Source organism: Mirounga angustirostris, unplaced genomic scaffold, assembly GCF_029215605.1.
Source record: "Mirounga angustirostris isolate CCGP_5_RB_7025 unplaced genomic scaffold, mMirAng1.0.hap1 SCAF_2, whole genome shotgun sequence".
Lineage (NCBI taxonomy): Eukaryota > Metazoa > Chordata > Mammalia > Carnivora > Phocidae > Mirounga > Mirounga angustirostris.
The window spans coordinates 182,536,125-182,552,099 of NW_026991710.1; the positions used below are offsets into that span (position 1 = coordinate 182,536,125).

Sequence of the window (15,975 nt, forward strand, 5' to 3'; positions counted from 1 at the left end):
GAATACAAGCAGGGGCAGTGGGAGAGGGAGAAGCAGGCTTCCCGCTGAGCAGGAGCCTGATGCGGGGCTCGATCCCAGGACCCTGAGATCATGACCTGAGCCGAAGGCAGATGCTTAACAACTGAGCCACCCAGGCGCCCCCACATTTTATTATTTTTTTTAAAAAATATTTTATTATTTATTTGACAGAGAGCGACACAGTGAGAGAGGGAACACAAGCAGGGGGAGTGGGAGAGGGAGAAACGGGCTTCCCACGGAGCAGGGAGCCCGATCGGGGGCTCGATCCCAGGACCCTGGGATCATGACCTGAGCCAAAGGCAGCCGCTTAACGACTGAACCACCCAGGAGCCCCTCAGCTCCACATTTTAAACATACTGTTAAAACAAAACAAATTGTTCAAACATACTGTTGTGATTTTCAAAATTATAACACAATTACATCATGTCAATATAGCTCTCCTTATAAAATATTGATACAGATTGTATATATTTTGAAGTATGATATATAGCATATATTGTATTTTATGTATAAATAAACATACAATTTTATAGAAACTGCTTTTTCAAACGGAATGCCATTTTTTGTTGGGATTTTGTATAAACTCTACCTTTTGACTAACATTTACCTTAAGACATGATATAACCCTTTGGACAAACAAATTTGGACCCGTTTTTCCCTTTTGTGTTCCACTGAGCTGGCTTAGTTGACAACATTTTTTTAAACCAACATAGATATGAATTTAATTACATTTTTTTTAGATATTTATTTATTTGACAGAGAGAGATAGCGAGAGCAGGAACACAAGTAGGGGGAGTGGGAGAGGGAGAAGCAGACTCCCACCGAGCAGGGAGCCCGATACGGGGCTTGATCCCAGGACCCTGGGATCATGACCTGATCCGAAGGAATACGCTTAATGACTGAGCCACCCAGGCACCCATGAATTTAATTTAATTTTGATTTAGACCAAGTTGGGGTTTTGTCTTCACTTTTGAACTGGGAATTAAGTCTCAAGAATGACTAGTCTGGTGTTCCTGGCTGGCTCAGTCGGAAGAGCATGTGACTCTTGATCTTGGAGTCTTGAGTTTGAGTCCCATGTTGGGGGTAGAGATTACTTAAATAAATAAAATAAAAAAAAAAATGACCATGTCTAATTGGAAAGGTTGTCAGAGGCAAATGTGTCAGGAAGAATAAAAAAAACAGGAAATTGTGTTTGGGGAGGCTGTTTGCTTGGCTATGCTATGCACACTAGGAAATATTTGACGAGTATAAGTACAGTAGAGCAAAGCCAGGTCACATTCAGTGATGCCTGACTATGAGTCAGCAGCCCCAGTCAAAAAACAAAACAGCAAAAACAACAAAGAAACAAAACTAAGTATATTAGAGTCATGCATAATATCTGCTACACCCATCTAGCTGATCACTGCCTGGAAGATGCTAATATTTCAGTCAATTCAGGTGAACTTTATATATCATAAAGGGACATAGCCCCTACCTCTTTTATTCCTGCTCTAATTGAGCTGGCTTCCCCACTCATTGTCTTCCAAGGACCTCGTAAGAGCCCACTCTGGGCACTAGGCTCTGTTCCTTAGCTTCTCCGTGCCTCAGCTCCTTCACCTCTGAAATAGGCTGATTCATTATATTAACTTCTAGTGACCCCAAGCTTTGATGGTTTAGAGATCATGGGTCTTTTCCTTAACAAGAGGTGGGGAACAGAGGGAAAAACAGAGAGCATTTAAAGGTAGTGGGATTAAAAAAAATAATAAAGGTAGTGGGATATAGCTGGAGGGTTCATTGAGATGATAATTATATTTTTTGCTTTGAAATGACTTATTCATTTTACAAACTTTTATTATTTAGCACCAGCCATTTCCCAGGCACTATGGTAGGCTCTGGGTATACAAAATATGGAGAACCCAGATCCAGGGGCTCCTATTTTCATGGGGAGGGGTGATGAGAGAATATGGAAAAACTAGATATAAACTCAAAGTGTTAGAAGTTCTATGTCATGCAAGCAGGAGACACCCAGAGCAGCACAAATTTCTGTCTGCAACATAGGCAGTCGTCAGAGTGGAGGAGATATTTGCCCCAAATTGGAAAGCTGGGTAAGGACTCAGTAGGTAGGCTGGTGGGAAGGACTTCTGGGCAGAGTAAATGGCACGTGTAGAAAAGAAGAGATTAGACAGCACCTGGCTTCTTTGGGAATCTGCACATAGTTAAACTGCATGGCTGGAAAGCCATGTGTGAGTAGAAGACATTTGGGATTCAATGGCAGACAAGGAGATAAGAATCTTGGGAGCCAGGCAGAGGTATTCAGATTTTATCCTGCAAGTACTAGTGATGATGCCCATGAAGTGAGGAGGTCACAGAAACCAGAAGAGACTGCAGTTTTGAAAAGCATTCTTTGTTGAAAAGCAAAGAAGAAAAGAGAGACTAAAGTATCTACTGAGTTTTTCTGTATGAGAATTGTGTGTGAGCTTTGCAGGAGCAGTGTGACTAGAACAGAGAGGGCAGGCAGCAAATTCTTGTGGGTTCAGCAGTGAATTGGAAAGGTGGTGGTAGGAAGCTAAGGGTAGAGGACGTGGCAGGAAGTCTAGCTGTGAAGTGTATAGTGATGTCTAAAGCAAGATTTCTCTGGGCCCCTGGGTGACTCAGTCGGTTAAGCATCTGCCTTCAGCTCGGGTCATGATCCCGGGGTGCTGGGATTGAGTCCCACATTGGGCTCCCTGCTTAGCGGGGAGCCTGCTACTCCCTCTGCCAGCCGCACCCGCCCCCCCCCGCCCCCGGCTTGTGCACGCGCTCTCTCTCTGACAAATAAATAAATAAAATCTTAAAAAAAAAAAAAATAAAGCAAGATTTCTCAAAACCAGCACTGCTGACATTTTGAGCTGTATGATTCTTTGCTGTGGGGGCTGTCCTGCGCTTTGCAGGAAGTTTAGCAGCATCCCTGGCTTCTACCGCCGAATGCAAGCAGTAACCTCTCCCCTAGTTGTGTCTCTGGACGTTACCCTGCTTGAGAGCCACTGGGTAAAGAGCAAGACACAGGGTCAGGAAAAATTTTTTTCCTTTTGGAGAGACATCGTCTTTCTAGAGAACGAAGAAAGAATGGTGGGATAGGCTGAGGATAAAGGAAAGAGGTGGAAAATGATGAAGAAAGACGTCAGAGGTGACATTGGTGAGGAAAGACCTGAGATGACACATTGTATATGGGGTCGGGGGGAGGGGAAACTAGCATCCAATGAACAGCTAATGGGCCATGCCCTCAATTCAATGGCTGTGCTTGGACCTCTGTGCACAGGGTCTCGGCAGGTGCTAATTTTTTTTCCCTATGTGGTCAGACATCGTATTTTCACTGTTTAAACTCCAGTCAAGCCATCTGTGGTTATGCTGTGCCCTGAGCCCTGTACCTTGTCTGTGGCTTCCTGCTTCATTTGCTGCTGCCCTGACCTCTGGGAGGGAAGGGTGGTAGTAGACTGGGAGTAGTGGCCGCTGGCCTGGGAAAGGCTTGTGAAAGCAGCAGGGCTCTGAGGCCCAGAGGGAAGGGGATGGAGACATCAGGTGGGGAATAGGATTGTACAAAGCAAGGGAGATGCTGAAAGAGGACTTGCCTCTGGCAGTATTTTATTTTGTACAAGTTTGGGCTATAATATAAGCTGTCCGACAAATATCTTTCCACTGCCTCCAAGGTAAAAATATTGTTATTTATAAAATCACCCAAAGGAGACATGTTTATTTGCTTTAGAAGAATAATTAAAATATGGACCCCAATCACAAAATTAAGGGCCACCCTTTTTATAGAAGAAGAAAAAAAAACCCATTATGTTTTATTTGAATCAGAATCAGCTTCAGGTAGCCTTTATTTCAAGCAGCTCTCCAGGGATAAACCTGGACAAAAAAAATTCTTATGAAAAAAGATTGGGACAAATTAATTAGCACATTGGTGAGTTTGTTTAAAGAGTGTGAGTTAGTCACAACAAAGCTGATAAATTAATTTACACCTTGAGTGAGAAAATTCAATTTATTGTTAAAAACATATTTTAAAGCCCAATGAACAAATACTATTTCCTATGACAAACATCTTTTTTAAACTTTGTAGTTAATATGGAGCCGTATCACATGGGGCCAACTTCATGCTTAAACATTATTTGACTGCTTTCCTGAGAGATGAAACAAACAAACAAAATACAAAAAAGAAAAAAGAAAAATAAAACAACAACTATGATAAAACAGCCCACACTAATTTCTTCTTGAATGAGAGTACTCATAAATAAGAACTCTAACAAAAAAATAGAGCATGCATAGTTTTAAACCTGAAGCAGTTCTTCTGTGGTTGATCTATTAGAGTTTATTGTCTTAGGTCACCAAAATAGTCTTCCACAGTCTCTCTTTTATGTTGCTGAGAAGAATTATGACCGGCATACTGTTTGAATTCTCAAAGTAATTATGGTCAATATAATTATTTCCTTTTTAGTTTTCCCATCAAATATAATTGCAGCTTGTAGTCTTTTCATTTAACCCAAAATGTATTACAAATATTGAAGCTTATAATTCTAATGCCACACTTGTTAAGTTTCTTTCACACCACAGAAAACTCGGGCACTACAGTAAACACTTCTTGATGCCCAGTATCCAACATTGATTAATACATTTGTTGAATGGAATATGGAATTGAATAGTGAAAGAAGAAAACTTGATAGACTTACAATTCTTTTTTCTTTTTATAGCAGTTAGCTGTATGTTTGGGGGAAATTAGTTTCAATCGTATTTAATTTAGTAATTAATGATAAGCACCTCCAGAGTAGACAGGACTTTCTGTGCAATATAGAAGACGGTAAATATGTTTGAGACACAGCTTTATATTTAAGTAGCTTTCAGACTAATTGGTAAAAAGAACTATATGTATAAAATGAGGGCTAGACTTGATACAGACTGTAAAGTTAATAGAAACTCACAGTGAGGAGTAAATTTAAAATCTAAGACAGCGATCTGTACATATTTGCCAAACTCATTGTCATCCTACCCACATTTTGGAAAGACATTATTAATTGAGATATTTAAGAACAACAACAAAACTCGTTCCTTAAATTGATACCTAAAGGGAATTTAAAATGAAATAGAATTTTTCAGATGGAAAGATTCTTTGAGATTATATAATCCAGTGCTTTAATTTGAAGATAAAAAACTAAGGCATAGACAATATTAGTAACTACTGCAAGGTCACACCGCATGTCCGAGACATTGAAGCCATGCCTTTTAGTCTGTCTTTGTGTACAGAAAGATATTAGTGACATTTCTTCTAGAAATAAATGGGAGGTGGGTGGATCATGGGAATCTCTCTTCTCCCCAAGGCAACAGGAAAATCCCCCACCTTTTGTAGAGTCCAACTCTGGTGATACTGTATTAAAATCTTCCCATCAAATATCATTGCAAAATATAGTTTTCTGTTAAACCCAAGACAAATTCAAAATCTTGAGGTATTTTGGGGATTTGGGGGATTATGGGATATATATTATGGGATACTACATATAAGTAACACAAATCTGTTGATGTTGGGTAGGTGGCAGAATGAAGAGGTTACTCCAGGGATGTATTCCTTCCTGCCTTGAGGCTGCATCACTGGTGTCTTTGAGAATTTTTTAGTTCACTCATTAATGGAGTAGCAACTATATGTGGTGCATATGATTAAAAGGAGCCTCAGGGTGATCAAGGATAACTAAGGATTGTTCTGGGCTCTTAGTAATTTCACATTTGCCTTTCTCAGGAGTGATGCATGTTATCTTTCTCACCCCAGCTGTCTGTTATATTTGGAACTGGGAGTGGGTAGACAGCCACAGTGGGGACAGTGCATCAGCCATTTCATGCCCTGACTCATGCTCTCTGCCCACCTTTTACAGGTGTATCTGAAAGTGCCTCACCTCAGCTGCACCAAGATGCTTTTCCCCTGCACACCCTGGGGCTTCTCTGATGCTCTGGTGTAGAACACTGGGGGAAACTTCCTGACCCTCGTACATATATCTGGAAATACCAGGGCATTATCGTCTAGGGCAGTGGTTCTCAAGAATGACTAACACTAGGGGATGATTAAAAAATAGATTCCTGAGTACACCCACAGATATTCTGACTTAGTTGCTTTACTTTGCAGCCGGAATCAGGGTAATAAAAATGCTCCAAGTGATTCTGATAAGTGGCCAAGATTGAGAACCGTATAGGGCTTCTAGACTTGACCAGTGGTGGATAGAACTGGTAGAAAAACATCTCTTGGGTGGGAATTTCTCAGTGCATTCTACACAAACAACTCATTCTACACAAACTTTTCAGTGTCTCAGTGGGGTTGAGCTTCCATTACCCACAGTGATGATGAGTTACAGAATGTACCATTGAAGTCATTTTCCCTCATTCCCTACTTCTTTCTTCCAAGAACTCCTATTTCCAGGAATTAATTACAAACTACACTACCTGCACTCAGACCCTTATCTCAGGCTCTATTTTTGAGAAGGAACCTAGGCTAATATTAGGCAGAAAAACCCAAGCTTAAATCTGGCTCTCATTGCCTGGCCCTCATGGGAGCATATGGAGGAAGTAGATGTTTGTTCTGCATGGCAAGTAGGTGTAAAAGAGCTCTCCTTGTTTCACCTCATGGTCTGTCTCCCAGGGTATGTTTAAATACACCAAAGACAGGTATTCTGACAGTTTATTAGTGTTAAAACTTCTAGATTTCCTTGTTGTAGTTCCTGAGTATTAGTCCTTTTGGGTAATCTGTACTGCTCTCTCCTAAATATTTCCTTAATTGCTGGAGACTTTTCATTATAAGTTGGGATGAAAGAGTACATTGATATTAATTTTCCCAGTTTTAAATGTTCACTTCAAATTCTCCTTTCACCTCATCATCCCAAATTGTGACCCCCTACAATATTTCCTACTGTGCTCTTTTTCAGTCTGTAAATTATTGGAAGGAGCTTCAGGTCTCTTGTGGTGGAGGCAGAACCGGGGGTACCATGTGGACTCACTTGAACACCATGGAAAGAGCCCTCCATGTCCACTTAGGGATATCATGGTCCTTTCTCTTTATTTAGGCTAGGAGATATACATCTAAATATTTATAGATGTAGATACAGATCTATCTATCTATGTAGATATAGGATATAGAGATATAGGTATATGAGAGTTATTAATATTTGAATACATTTATAGTCTTTTTTTTGGATGTCAATTTTAAATACAATTTTATTTAAGACATTTGATTTTCCACTTAACAATACAGTGCTTATAAAGTGCAATATTTATTTCCTTTCCCTGTGCACATATTCCATATTCAAGTATCAAGAATGTCCAGTTTATTTACTATAGCAGCTCAACTTTAAAACTGCCATGGAATTTGCTACAAATTTGGGTCCTTTGAATATTTGTGTGGAACAATGCTAGACCTATTCTCTCCCTCTGGTGGTGCCTCCTCTGGGCCCACCATCAAAGAGGTTGATTAAGCCAACCTGAGAATTGGTCTAGCATTGTTCCATACATTTATAGCCTTTAAAAAAGGTTAGGGGCACCTGGGTGGTTCAGTCGTTAAGCATCTGCCTTCGGCTCAGATCATGGTCTCAGGGTCTCAGGGTCCTGGGATGGAGCCCCGCATCGGGCTCCCTGCTCTGCGGGAAGCCTACTTCCCCCTCTCCTACTTCCTCTGCTTGTGTTCCCTCTCTCGCTGTGTCTCTCTCTGTCAAATAAATAAATAAATAAAATCTTTAAAAAAAAAAAAGGTTAAGGGTGCCTGGGTGGCTCAGTCGGTTAAGCGTCTGACTTTGCCTCAGGTCATGATCCTGGGGTCCTGGAATTGAGCCCCATGTGGGACTCCCTGCTCAGTGAGGAGGCTGCTTCTCCCTTTCCCTCTCCTCCTCCCCTGACTCATGCTCTCTCACACTCTCTCTCTCAAGTAAATAGTCTTTTTTTTTTTTAAAGACTTTATTTTTTAAAAAGACTTCATTTATTTGACAGAGAAAGAGAGCAAGAGCACAATCAGAGGGACCTGCCAAGGGAGAGGGAGAAGCAGGCTCCCTGCTAAGCAGGGAGGCCCGATGTTGGGCTTGATCCCAGAACCCTGGGATCATGACCTGAGCCAAAGGCAGACACTTAACCAACTGAGCCACCCAGGTGCCCCTCAAATAAAGTTTAAAAAAAATAAGGTTAAAATTTCTATAGTGAGTAATGTTGAAACATAGCATTTATTGTAACTGAACACAATACATAAGAGTTTACAAGAGTTATATAGAATTCTGAGCATGCATATGCTTAGTTTTAAGTGTTTTTATATGTCACCTTTATTTTTTAAATATTTATTTATTTTAGAGAGAGAGCGAGAGAGAGAGCGTGAGCAGGGGGAGAGGCAGAGGGTGAGGGAGAGAAGCCCACTCACTGCTGAGCTTGGAGCCCAACTCAGGGCTCTATTCCCGAGATCATGACCTGAGCCAAAACCAAGAGCTGGATACTCAACCAACTGAGCCACCCAGATGCCTCATATATGTCAACTTTATTGAATCATAATTTACATATATGCAAATACACCCACTTTAAAGGTATAGCTCAATGAATTTTGACAAATGTGTATATCTGGCTAATCACCACCGCAATCAAGGTAGAGAACATTTCCTGTCCCCCCAGAAAGTTTCTTCATGTTCTTTTGAAATTAATTCCCTTATCCCCAGGTCCCAGCAACTACTGACTTGTTTTATGTCAGTACCTGTTCTAGTTTAGTACATTTGGACTCCTACAATATGACTCTTGTGTTTGGCTTCTTTTGTTTAGCATAAGGTTTTTGAGATTTATCAAAGTTGTGGCATGCATCAGTAGTTTGTTCCTTCTTGTTTTATTTGGTTTCTTGTACTGCTGAGGGTAACACAGTTCACCTGTTGATGGACATTTGGATCGTGTCCAGTTACTAGCTGTTATGAATGTAGCTGGTGTGAGTACTCTGGTTCTGGTCTTTGTGTAGGTATGTCCTTATATTCTTGGATAAGTGCCTAAGGAATGGAGTTGCTGGGTCATATGATATTTTTAACTTTATAAGAAACTACCAAATTAACTGTTTTCCAAAGTAGTTCTACCATTCTGCTCTGCCACTTGCCAAGTATGAATTTTCCAATTGCTCCACATGCTCACCAACACTTGAAATTTTGTTTTTATAATTTTAATTATTGTAGTGGGTGTGAAGTGGAATCTCATCATAGTTTAAATACAAATTTCCTGATGTCTAACAATATGGAGAAACTTTTCATGTCATTATTAGCCATTTGGATATTTCTTTTGGTGTAGTGTCTGCTCAAGTCTTTTGCCCGTGTTTTACTTGGGTGTCTTGATGGAATTTATATCATCAAAGTTGTTGAATTTATTTTCATAAAGTGTTCAAAATATCCTTTATTAACTCTTTAAAGCATAGCCTCAGTGATGTCCCATCTTATTCCTGATTTGAAAATTTGTGCTTTCTTTCTTTTTTTCCCTTGATCAGTCAACTAAAGTTTTGTAATTTTATTGATCTTTTAGAAGAATCAGCTTTGTTCTGTTGTTTTTATTTTGTATATCTCTGATTTCTTTTCCTATATTATTTTTCTCCTATTTTGAGTTCAATTTGTTCCATTTTTTTATGATGGCAGCTTAGTTGATTTTTAGACCTTCTTTTTTAATGGAAGTGTCTAAAAATATACAGAACATTTGAAACACTGCTTTGCTACATTCCAAAAATTTTGGTATTTGTGATTTTATTAAAATGACTTTCTAGTTTTTTTTTTTTTACAATCACTTTTCTTCTGCCTTATGGCTTATTTAGAAATGTGTTGCTTAGTTTTTAAATATTTAGAAATTTGGAATATTTTTTGGCTTATTTTTAATTCCAGTCAGAGAATTAACTACATGATACTAAACTAATACTTTTAAATTTATTGATATTTGAATGCCAGCATGTGGCTCATCTCAGTGAATGTACCATGTGTAGTTGAAAAAAATCTGTGTATTGTGCTGATAATTGGTCAAGTTATTTGACAACATTGTAAGTCTTCATTATCCTTACTGATTTTTGTCCTACTACTGTCAAGTTTCAAAAGAGGACTGTTGAAATCTCTATTTCTCCTTTTAGTTCTATTAGTGTTTGCTTTATGTACTTTGAAGCTGTATTATTATGTACATATTTAGGGTTGCTAAGTCTTCTTGATGAATTGACCATTTGTCATTATGGAATTTCCTTTTTTTTTTTGCTGATAATATTCCTTCTTCTTAAGTCTGCTTTTTTTGATATTAAAAGCATTCTCCTTTTTAATTAGTATTTATATTGCACACCTATCTTCAACCTCTTATTCTCTTATATTTAAAGTGAGTTTCTTGTAGATAGAATTTCATAGATTCTTGAATTTTTATCTAATCTCATGATCACTAGTTTTTATTTAGTTTAGTCCATTTACATTTAATAAAATTATTAATATGGTTGGCTTTAGGTCTACTATTTTCTATTTGTTTTCTATTTTGCCATCTGTTCTTGGTTACTTATTTTTCTTTTGGATTGAATTTTTTTTGTATTACATTCTATTGCAACTATTGGCTTATTAGTTGAAACATATTTTTTTGTGATTGCTCAAGGGTTTACAAGATGTGTGTGTATGTATGTGTATATGTGTGTATACACATCTATGTCCCTCTGTGTGTGTTGCATTTTTTTCTCTGGTTGCTTTTAAGGTTTTTCTCATTATCACTATTTTAATTAATGTCATAGTGTGCCCTTTTTGGTGTGTGTGTGTGTATCTTTTTTCAAATAAACTTTTTACTAAAGTATGGTATACATACATAAAATCAAACAAATCAAAAGTGTACAGATTGATGAATTATCATGAAATGACATGCTCATATAACCACAATCCTGATCAAAATATAAAATGTTACTTGCCCTATAGAAGCTCTTTTATAAGTCCCCTTCTAGGCATTACTCTATCTACCTCAAAGAAATTGCTCTCCTGATTTCCTACACTATAGATTAGTTTTGCCAGATTTAAAATCTTATGTAACTGAAATTATACTATGAATGCTATTTGTGGCTGGGTTCTTTTACTTTACATTCTGTTTGTGAGACTTAATACATGTTATTAGATGTAGAAATAGTTTTTTTCATTCTTGTTACATATTGTTCATATCCCCACACAATTTACCACTATATTGTTGATGGACATTTTAGTAACATTCATTATGTGGCTTTTGGTACACATATATATCAATTTTTGTTGAGTATGTCATTAGGACTGGAATTGCTGGGCCTTAAGATATGAAAAGTTTCAGTTTTAGTATCAACTAATGGTATACTGAAATGGATGTACAAGTGCTCTCTCAGCTTCCTTTCTGCTTCTTGCAGGCTATCCCTAAACTCCCTGATTACTCCATATTTTATTCATGTCCAGAAAGAGCAGGCCGCAGGGAAAGAGAGCAGTGTACTAACAGGGGTGAAGGCTGATAGAATAAGATAGTTGGGCTGTCATGCCATGGGCAACTTTGGGCTATTGTCCACATGTGGTCTGGTCTCTGGAAATGCAGGTAGGCAGCTGAGACTTTGTCTCTTAGAGGGAAATCAGTGGTCTTAGGTGCATAGTGAGGCATACTTTCACAGTCTTTTTTTAAAATTTTTTTTTTTTTTTAAGACTTTATTTGCGAGAGAGACAATGAGAGACAGAGAGCATGAGAGGGAGGAGGGTCAGAGGGAGAAGCAGACTCCCTGCCGAGCAGGGAGCCTGATGCGGGACTCGATCCCAGGACTCCAGGATCATGACCTGAGCCGAAGGCAGTCGCTTAACCAACTGAGCCACCCAGGTGCCCCATACTTTCACAGTCTTATAAAGGGTATAGCTTCATTCCTTTCATAAATATCAGGCAGTTCCATCTACATATTCTCCATAAAAATCCGTTTACCCTATTTGAAGCCCTTTGATGAAGGAGACTAGTTGGCCACCTATTACCTAAATATCTTCTCTGGCTATTCTAGGCCCACAGATGACCTGAGAATTTCTGACACACCACCCTTTTCTCTTTGGGATCCTGGTGTGATCCAAATTTCATAGATTTTCAAGTGTGCTGGCCTTACATTCCCCACCTCTCATACAGTCACATAAATTGGAGGAAGGGTAAGTGGCCTATTCTCTTGGCTTTCTGAATGCCTTCCTTCAAAATTCCCTTTGACCTTTATTATGTCTTTCTGTCATGAGTAAGTCTCTAAACCATTTCTGTCTGGCCCTGATACAGAATAGGAGTTTGGCACTAGGAATATAACTCCCTTTGCACTGGGCAGTTAAAAATATTATCTCTCTGATCTGAGCTATAAATTGTCTCCATGTATTTCTATACTCTAGCTCAGACTGGGGGTTGGGAAGGGACTAGCAGTTACTCTGCACTCTTGTGTTAACCTTGGCTTACTTTTGGTCCTTCAAAGCCTCTCACAATCATATTTTTTTCCACTTGAGCTATTGCCAAGTGCCTGATTTCCATACATTCTTAATTTAAATTGCCAAGAAAGAGAATCACACTGGTTAATTTTGTATCTTTGCACAGAATTTCTAATGTCTGATCATCTCCCAGGCAGCTGGTGACTCTATGGATTGGCCTGTGTTGCATTCCGTTGTGCCAGAAGTGGCGTGGGGGGCCCACAAAAAAGTTAGGACATGTGTTAAGAGGAGTTTTTGATGTCCCAGAATCCTGGTTTTGCTCTGACCAGTCATCTGTAGCATGTCTCTTGTGCAATATTTCCAGTTATAGTGATGGATTTGTACTACCTTCTGCATCTTATAACCAATAGCATGAGAATGCAAAATCCTGGGGTCAGGAGTGCAGTGTGTGGCAGTATGACTAGATGTTTCTCTGTATGAAACTAAGAAAAACACAGCCAAGGAAACTCTGTGTTAGTGCTTTCATTTTGCTTCGGTATAGGTCTGTCTGGATGATCAAAATAGATGGGAAAGAGGCGTGGTGGGGCACGAATCCTATTCCCTCACTTCCTAGAGGTTCAAGACTTGTACTGAGAGAGCTCTCCTCTCATGATCCCTTCTCCCTGTTTCTTCTCATGGTGAGGTCATGTAGAGTTTACTAGAGATGTTCATGTGTATATTACCTATAATTTTGAATAGGCACATATCTCAGTTGCAGGCAACATTACAACTTTAAAGTTCAGCGGCTTGTTAAGATTTTTTTTTTATTAACTCAATAATGCTAAACTTCACGTCTTTTCACAGCACTGTTAGTGATTCCTGGTATTTCTTTTACCTTTTGATTGTTTATAGACATCCTAGGTATTTAACCCCATGTTATATATATTTTTTCCTGAATTTTTTTGATAAGAATTTTAAGGTTGACATTATTATGATCACATGTATAAGCAGGTATATAAAAAATTTGCAATGGATGGCAAGGCTGCTATTATGCTTGATACTTAACCCAGTGAAGATGCAATTAATTGCATAAAGAGCTAGAGTGATGTCAGCCCTCAAACTACAAATCATAGGAAGGTTTTGAATATTTGAGAGCAGTGAATTTCCATGAATGGAATGGTTAATCATTTTGGTGCATCTTGGGGGGAAAATTAGCCTAATTTTCAGCATGATCCACTTCTTAGTACTATCCTCACAAGGTTTTCTGAGATAACACAGCATTCACAGTTGCTAATAGGCTTTATATCTACTAAGTTGTTGGCATTTTATTTTGATACACTGATAGAATAAGCTTCAAGAATACATAACAGAGTGCAATAGCCTCCAGCTACCAAATACTAGATTTAATTATTTATTAGGACTAACACGAGTGTTTAGACATACTGCTTGCAGTACTGTGCATAAGCATTATTAAAACTGAAATTAGGGATCCAGTTACACTCCACATAGAGTGTGAGAATGCCAGTATTTTGGGACCTTGGAGATGACCTACTTCATTCATCATAGAAAAGAAAATTAAAACTCCAGGAAAAGGGAATGAGTTATATAAGGTTACAGAGTAGTTTTGAGGCAGAAACACAATATAATCCCAGCTCTCCTGCTCTTCAGTCCCAGGATTTCCTCACAAGCCGGGGCTATTTTTTTTTTTTTCAATGCCTTTATTTTGTCTTCTTTTCTATGTATTTTGCCATGGCAGTCTTATCAAAATCTTATCCTTTATCCCCATGTTTAAATTTCTTACCATTATTGTCTCTTTATAAATAAAAATATGAATTGTTATTGGAAAGAAAACCTATGCTCCTTGTCTGGTGTGTATCTCCTTTATCATCACGATGCTTCTGACACCAGATGTATGGGGATTTTAACCCTCACACCAGACAATTTTGTGACACCAGCTGGATGTCCTACAGTTTAACTCAATGCTGACACTGTCAACCCGGAGATGGCGTCAGATCCCACAGGTTAAGGGCTCAGTCCCACAAGACTGCCCCTACCCCTTCAGATGTAGTCACAAGCCCTAGTTGTTACTTGTGCTCTGACCAATTGGCTATTAGCTATGAATTGGAGGTTCCTACAAACACTTCCTCAGATTGGACTATTTGCTAGAACAGCTCACAAAACTCAGGGAAACACTTACTTACACTTACCGGTTTGTTATGTAATAAAAACTACGATAAATGATACAGCCAAACAGCCAGATGAAGAGTTACATTGGATGAGATCTGGAAGAGTCCCAAATGCTAGAACTTTTATTAAAATTCTGTATTTTTTTTTTTACAATTTTCTATAACTAGGGTAATGAAACATGAAGTGAAATGTAAAGGAATTGTCTCCCGATTATAATTAATACTAATTATGGCTACTGGGAAGCTACCTAAGTAGCTACTGTGCTGTATCTAGGGTCTAGGCAGCTATGCTGAGTTACAAGAGATTGTCTAACTACTAAATGCAAACTTATTGATGCATATAGAAAGCCATTTGTATTAATATAATTAAGAGACCCTACCTAGCCCTGATGAAAAATTACCTGAAAGTAACAGAGGACAGAGTCCTTATTTTAAAGTAAATGAACTATTGGGAGAAATTATGATTAGTCCAACCATAATTGGATTTAATGAGATGGAATAGAAACAAATTAGACATAATTGGAAGTTAGGCAAAAGTCAATTAAATCCTTATAATTTTAACTTTATAAAAGTTATTGAATTAAATGACCAGGATCAATTAACAAAGGAAATAGAGCCATGAAGTACATTTCCAGGAAATTGGTACTTTTTTGAGGGGAAAAGTATCATTTTACGTAATGATTAGAATTCAGTGAAAACCAGTTGAATCAATTTTGCAGCCTAACTTCAAAAGAAGTAATTATGCAAATTTTGGTTTTACCTACAAAGTGCTGCAAAAGTTGTTTTTAAGGAATCAAGGAGTAGAATTTGATAGAACAAAATAGCATGTTCATAAAACTCATTGAATTCGGGATTTGGAGTCAAGATATGGTTGCTTTTAACTCTATATTCACTTCAGGGCTGGGTTAGCTATCTGAGATTTGCAGTTGGCCCATTGTAGAAATCATGTGATTGAAAATACATTCACCACCTTGCTCTTTATAGACCTGCTCTGGGCATTAGTCCTTATTCCTTCAGCACCACTGTCAGCCCCAAATGCCATCACACTAAAGGCCCCCAGTCAGTTTTTATTTGGTAACATAAGTGAAGTTCTGTGCAACTGGTCGCCTAGGAACTCAATGCTAATAAACTGCTTACCAACACCATCTCCTCACACTATAGCCAAGGTCAATTAGAGTGTTGGGATTTCTGCTTCCTGGGTGTGCAGGGAAATTTATGTCATCACTCACTCTGTGATGCTTAATGACCTTCAAAAGGAGTTCTAAACATGCACTGACTTGGAAATGTGATGGAATTATATTGTAGTTTTGATTCTATAATGATGACAGAAATATTAATTCTGCAGTGACGGCAGCAAAGGTAAGAACAGTAGCAAATTGGGCTGAGGAAATAAATCTAGATGAGATGCCCAA

The 15,975-nt window shown here is 38.5% G+C and overlaps 1 long non-coding RNA gene across 1 annotated transcript in view; it reads left to right on the forward strand.

Annotated features, from left to right (window-relative positions):
* The first annotated feature begins 3,077 nt into the window (after positions 1–3,077).
* Positions 3,078–15,975, forward strand: part of LOC135363452 (uncharacterized) — a 262,888-nt gene continuing 249,990 nt past the window's right edge. Inside the window, exon 1 of the long non-coding RNA XR_010409132.1 lies at positions 3,078–3,172. This is a non-coding gene — a long non-coding RNA (uncharacterized LOC135363452). The remainder of the gene's footprint in view (positions 3,173–15,975) is intronic.